Here is a 7,107-nt window from a genome sequence, read left to right as displayed (position 1 = left end):
GGAAATATATTTTTTAAATTTTTTATTTAGTTGTATATAAGTATTCTGTGTTTGACCTATTGACAAGTATCACATCATAACGTTAGTACTGAATTTGGTGTACGGAACAAGTAGCTAACTAACTACCTAAACAAACTGCAAAATCGATTCCAAGCTAATATCCAGTTCTGGTAAGATACCGTGCGTGTGCTAACACACCCAACCACCCTACACGTACAAGCTCTCTGTATTGTCTCCCTAAGACTGCTTACCTGCATCCAGGCAATAAAATACGCCCTGATATTAAAGCTTCCTACCAGATTAAAGTCACTCCCTACGCTTTACTACATCAGGGCTCCCTGTTCTCATCCGCACTTACACTTTCCTTCTCATAATCATGGACTGGTCTCATCCCTAGTTCCTCAAATATCACTTTTCCCTACAATCCACCGTCTCTCACTGCAATCATCCCCAAATACCAACCCTCCTACGCCCTTAAAAGCCTGTACCTTACACCACTAGAACCGCTGAATCTATTTTCTCCAAAATTATTACCTCCTAGTGCTGTTCCTTCCAGTGATAGTGTAATGTAATGCTTCATTAGTTTTTTATTCTAATGTTTCGAGTGGATCTGTTTTTTTTTTTTTTTTTTAAAATACTCGTGGGTCAAGAGCGGCGTATAGTATCACAGCTAGTCTATGCTAGCCTACGAGAATCTAGTGAAAAAGAAAGAGAAGCAGGCCACACTGAAGCTTCTGTGTTGAAAATGATGGGGAGGTTACCTGGTGAAATAGCTGAAGTTTTAGGCAAATTTACCATGTCGCTTTCGCACGAGTTATTAAAATACTTTTTACGGCAGTAAAAGCCTGAAGTTTATTTCTACTTTGTTGTTTAAACATTACTATGCTGTAGTATGGACAACGAGACAGAAATATCGGCATCACTTTCAGTAGAGGCGGCAAGTAATTTTTGAGCCAGACGGATGCGAGAGAGAATGGAAGCAAGAAAAACAAATAACGCTGCAGTTTGTGCTTTGAAAATGGTGGTGGGTTGGAAGGGAGTTGGGGAGAACAGTTCTCTGGGTCACATTCCTGTGAGCTATGCCAAGACTTTAGACGCCCGGAAAGGTTTGTACTTCACACGCATTTCGTTATTTGACCAATAGTATGGAGTTGTATGGGTTGCTATGCTGGGCGAGTAGGATTATGGAATTTAGAACACGTAAAATTTAAGGCTTGAGCTAATTTCTGTGTGCTTTTGAATAAATACTTGTGGTCGGAGAGCCTCATGCTGTACCACTACCAGCTCTCGTTCGCCGGTGAGGAGCGAGGAAATAAAATAAAAGAAAAACAGATTATACTGCCGCTTGTGTGGTGAAAATGATGGCGAAGTTACATGGAAAAATAACGGTGGTTTCTGACGGGTTTACCAGGACGCATTCTTGCTAGTTATTCGAAGATAGTACTCGGCAGGAAAAGCTCGAAGTCCACATGCACTTCTTTATTTCGATGACTGCATTGACCGCTAGACAGGAGTAGCGCCATCGCGTTCAGAAGACGCGACATGTAATCCTGGCTCCACACGAAGCGGAGCGCGCAGTTTGTGGAGGCCGCGAGTGTTGGCGTGGCAGGGGGGTGGGGGCGCTGGCCCGTGGGGCGGCTATTGGAAATTCTTGCCGCGCCGCCCCGGCCGGTAGTCTGCGGTCGCGGCGGAGGGCGGCGCTTTTAATTAAAAGGCGGCCGCAGCCGAAGGCATCGGCACAGCGCGGGCAGAGGCGGGCTCAGGAAACAAAGCGGGCTGCAGCCGGCGCCGGGTTGGTGAATGGACGTCGCCGCGGAAACCGAGGCAGTCACCACCTACTCCGCCGCCGCCGCTCTCGGTCACCGAGCAGCTCCACGACACGTGCTGACAATGTCGGTCCTGACTTCCTTTTGGCATGTTACCGATTAGTCACATAAGTCAGCCAATGGTTAATAGAACACACGATAGAAGCGCAGGTTTCCTGTGGGGTAGTGACGTCACCACTGACAATGCCGTCTCATCGCATCACTTAGAAATTCACATATATACCGTGGGTCCATGTATGAGCGGCGTCAGTCCTTGTTGATTTACCCCAACAACCGGACCGACGCATTATTATTATTATTATTATTATTATTATTATTATTCCCGTGTCTGAAACATACATAAGACACAGATCGTATAATAATTGATAAATCAACACAGTTTATATAATCTCTGAAGAAAATTTGACCACTTCCAGTGCATTTTCCGTTGCTTTGTGATGGTCATCTTCTGCACAGGTGGCTGGACACAGTCGACACTAAAGCTTATGTTGAACAGTCACAAAAATGGTTCAAATGGCTCTGAGCACTATGGGACTTAACATCTGAGGTCATCAGTCCCCTAGAACTTACAACTACTTATACCTAACTAACCTAAGGACGTTACACACATCCAAGCCCGAGGCAGGATTCGAACCTGCGACCGTAGCGGTCGCGCGGTTCCATACTGAAGCGCCTAGAACCGCTCGCCCACAGTTACACATCGTTTGATTTCTTCAATGTATTCCCATTTTGTCAGGATAGCCCGTGATCTGCCCACACCTGACCTCAGCCTATTCAAGGACTTCCAGATTGGCGAAATATCATCATGATCCGGGGGTAAAGATTCTGAAATTCTTTTCCAACCAGGAGGATAGAATGTTTCAAACCTCCATTGTTGCAACCTGGCTTCTTCATCAATGGTTGTTACATTCTCTGATGATTTGAAGAACTTTTCCTTGACCTTAGTCGTTGTGGATAGGGTTGCTGCCCATGCACTGGATGCTCTTTTTCCTGCTCCAATTTCGCTCTTTCCCTGTCTGCTGCTAAGCAGCCTCTTATAGTTCAGCACTTGTCGTTTGGGGCAATATTCACCTGTTTGGCATGTGCTGTCTTATACGAAACGGGACAGGCATACTCTGCAGCAGAGTAGCAGAACGCCATTGCAGAAGGTCCGATGGTTTTAGCTTGGCTGCTTCACTGTGGTCCGGCAGTATGTTGTTCCTGGTGGAGATATTTGATCTGACATTCATGCAGTGCTTTTTGAACGTTAGAGATCTGTCGAGTGTTATTCCTAGGTATTTTGGATTGTCTCAGAGTTCCAATTTCACTCCTGACCATTCTCTCTTTAACTTGCGGATGGTTTCCCTATGTCTCTGCTAGAAAGCACACACTTGTGTCTTTGATGGGTTTTGCTTAACCTGGTTCACATGTGACATTTCGACAGATCTTCAAGAGCAATCTTTAAGGTAATTTCTTTGAATCGAAGATTGTGTTTCGGATTGCCAGAGCGAGATAATTAGCATGCAAGAAACTCCTACAGTTGGAGACCTGGGTTGGTAATTAATAAGCATACACTCTAGCAGATTAAAACTGTGTGCCGGACCGAGATTCGAACTCGGGACCTCTGCCTTTCGAGGTCAAGTGCTCTACCACTGAGCTACCCAAGCACGACTCATACACCGTTCTCACAGCTGTACTTCTGCCAGTACCTTGTCTCCTACCTTCCAAACTTTGCAGAAGATCTCCTGCGAAAATTGAAAGGCAAATATCCCAAGTTCGAGTCTCGGTCCGGCACACAATTTTAATCTGCCAGGAAGTTTCAACTTAAATACATTTTACGATATTCACACAAATGTTACACATTACAAAATGGTTACCGCACTTGAAGTAGAAAAGGCCTCTAGTCCTTACTAGAGGTTAAACAGAAGTGTGTCTCCTTCACGGCAGCCAGGAAGTCGTAAAAGAACCATTAATTTATTTGAATAAGATACACCACAGATAGTAGTTAAAGATTCTTAAACGCAGCCCTTCGCTGCTTTATCCACATGGCGGTATTGCAACTCCTATTCCTAATATATGTGATTCAATATGTTCCACTCCATTAGGCCGTCTGGTACAAGAACCATACGTAGAATATTTGAATTGAAAACAGTCTTGGTAGCAATTTATTCTTTTATTAACAATGCCTTCATGGGTTATCTTCAGATTATCCATAGGGATACCATAAATAAGCAAAAATTACGGTGTGATCTAGTCTGCACGATTCTAAATGCGGATAAGAAATTCATTCTAACCTTAAAATTTTCCTTTTAAAACATTTTAAAAATCATAAAAAGGCTCAGTGCTAGACTGAACCACACGTCAACTAATCAAAAACAACTAATGTTATATCATGCAACGTCGGAATAAAATACTGACGAGTTGTTAAGGCTTCGGCGGGTTTATTTGATTGATGAGTGCTTCAATCAAGCACTGAGGCGATTAATGGTTTTTTAAAATCTTGTAAAAAGAAAATTTGAAGATTAGTAACAATTTCTTGTTCACTTTAGAATCGTGCACACTACGACCGTACCCTAATTTTTGCTTGCTCCTGTTATCCCTGCAGGTAATCTGAAGATGACCTATAGCGACGAAACACGTTCTTAATAAATAATTAAATCGCAACCAAGACTGTTTTGAACTCAAATATGTGAATTACCTTCCATTTAACTTTCACCAAGAAGAACTAGCACTTTTTTCAGACGATACTAGTGTTATAATAATCCCCATTAGCAAGAAAGGAATAAAAGAGATAGTAAATGATGTTTTCCAAGGAATTACAAAGTGGTTCTTAGAAATCGGACTCTCCCTAAATTATGAAAAAGTACATTGTACTCAGTACTGTGCAGTAAATTGCCATACCAAGAACTGATGAAGCACATGAGAAGGACTCAGTAAATAGGACAGAATGCTCCCAATTTTTGAGCTACATATTGATGAAACCTGGAAGTGGAAGAAGCACATTACTGAGCTCAAATAATTAAGTTTAGCTACTCTTGCTCTTCGTATGACAGCTAATCCTAGAAACAAACGAGTCTAACTCATACCAAATTTGGCACGTTCCCACTCAATAATGTCTTACGGGAAAATTTTCTGGGGTAACTCATCACTTAGAAAGGAAGCCTTGTTTGCATAAAAGAGAGCAATAAGAGTATTATGTGGCGTTCACCCACAGACGCCTTGTAGGTATATTTTCAAGGAGCTTCATATTTTAAATGCGCCGTCACATTACATATATTCGCAAATGATATTTGTGATAAATAATAATCCATCACAATTAGAGAAGAACAGTGATGTCCATACTTAGGACTTCAGAGGAAGAAAACCAGACAACCTTGTAGATGAGGCAGCCACAGCTATGAGTAGTAATCTTGGGTATTAATAACAGCTTCAGATGTATTCAGAACTTTGTTATTGGATCACTACCGATTTCGGCACACAAAAAAAAGCCACACATACCGTCTTTTAGCGGTGGTTTGTTTTGACGGACAACGAATGTTGAGTAAAGAGATTTCGAGCTTCTCCGCTCTCATGTTTTAGTCATATGTTCACCTGAAGACGTGGCTTTTTGTGCCACGAAACCGGTAGTGATCCAATAATGAAGGACTAAATGCAGCTAAAGCGGTTATTAATACCCAAGATGAAATAAATATCTGGCAGCAGTTTTAAATCTAACTTAAAAACATCTCTCCTAGACACGCCTTCTAGTCCATTAATGAATTTCTACTTAAAAACTGGCAGCTTTTAAAAGATTCTGGTGTTTAAGTGTAATTGCAATAGTAGGACTAAAATAATTTGTTCGTAAATGTTAACAGTAGTGATATATACATATCCGGTAAATTCAATCGTCTGTTTGAGTAACGATACATTGCACATTAAGGTTTTGAACCAAATACCAGGCACCCTGATAGTGGAAACAGAGAGAGTGGCAGTTGAGAGAATTTGGGAGCAAATTCTCTGTCCCAGTATTTGTCTTACAACCAAGAGAAGACACCTACAATCTCTCTGGGGACGGGAACTATTTTCAATTTAATTTTGGGATAAGTCGGAGATAAAAAAGTTAATGCTTAGTTTCTGTGAAAAGCATGTTGTTAAGCGAAAAATCATACATGTTGTAAAGTAAACAAAATAATATACTCGGGATTTTACCGATCATCAATTTGAAAGTGATTTCAACAACAATAATTTTTCAATTTGCAACAACAAAATTTTTCGTAGGCAAAACGTATTATTTTGTGATAATGGAACGCTTAGCTCTAAATTGTTGTAATTAGGCAAACATTTTGTTCTAGAATATTCTGGCGCAGATGAATAGGTCATGCAATCTAAGAATAGAAATAACAGAAAATAAAAAACGACGCACCACGATCTAATTATCCGAATGAGACGGAAATCCGTAGATTTGATGTGCATATGCAGACAAACAAATGATCATAGTTTCCGAAAAATTAGATGATTTGTTCAAGAGAAAGAGTTTCACAAAGTAAGTAAGTCGATGACGTGTTGGATCAACTATGCCTTATACACATAGTTATTTGGCTTGGTACTGATTGATAAATTTCTCGGATGTCCTCCTGAAGGATATATATCATGTCAAATTCTGTCCAATTAGCGATTTAGATCGTCAAAATTCCGAGCTAGTATGAGGGCACTGCCCGTAATTCTCCAAACGTTCTCAGTTCAGGAGAGACCCGACGACCTAGCTGGCCAAAGCAGAGTTTGGCACGCACGAAGACAAGCAGTGGAAATTCTCGCCGTGTGTCCGCGGGCGCTATCTCGCTGAAATGTAAGCCCAGGATGGCTTGCCATGAAAGGTAATGCAAAGGGCGTAGAATGTCGTCGACCTACCGGTTTGCAGCAGGAGTATTGTAGGCAAAGGGCGGACGACAGTCAAGTTGGTATCTGGTCACTGTCTGGGGCGTCTGCAGAAACGTCTCCTCTGGTCCTCGGGGCTCACTTCGAACCAGCTTCATCACTGAAGGCAATTCTACTCCAGTCAGTGTGATTCCAGGTCGTAGGTGTGTCTGGTGGCGCCCCCAACAGCAGTGGGATACCAGCCTGACTCTCGCCCACCATACGGCACACCATTCCTTTTCATAGCAGGACGCTTTTGTTGGTGTCATCGGTGGCACCACCCTCAACAGCACAGCGGTAGGTCGACGATATTATACTACCCCCCCCCCCCCCCTTCACGGCAAGCTGTCCTGGGATTACGTTTCAGCAAGATAATGCTTGCCCATACAACTTAGGAGTTTATGTTGCT

At 42.2% G+C, this 7,107-nt stretch overlaps 1 non-coding gene across 1 annotated transcript; it reads right to left on the bottom strand.

Annotated features, from left to right (window-relative positions):
* Nucleotides 1–3,399: 3,399 nt before the first annotated feature.
* Trnas-cga (transfer RNA serine (anticodon CGA)) lies at nt 3,400–3,473 on the bottom strand. The gene has a single exon. It is a non-coding gene; the product is annotated as a tRNA-Ser (tRNA).
* Between the last annotated feature and the right edge of the window lie 3,634 nt (nt 3,474–7,107).

Source organism: Schistocerca serialis, chromosome 7, assembly GCF_023864345.2.
Source record: "Schistocerca serialis cubense isolate TAMUIC-IGC-003099 chromosome 7, iqSchSeri2.2, whole genome shotgun sequence".
Taxonomy (NCBI): Eukaryota; Metazoa; Arthropoda; class Insecta; order Orthoptera; family Acrididae; genus Schistocerca; species Schistocerca serialis.
The sequence above is the reverse complement of the archived record's forward strand: the minus strand, read 5'-3'. Positions and strand labels throughout refer to the sequence as shown.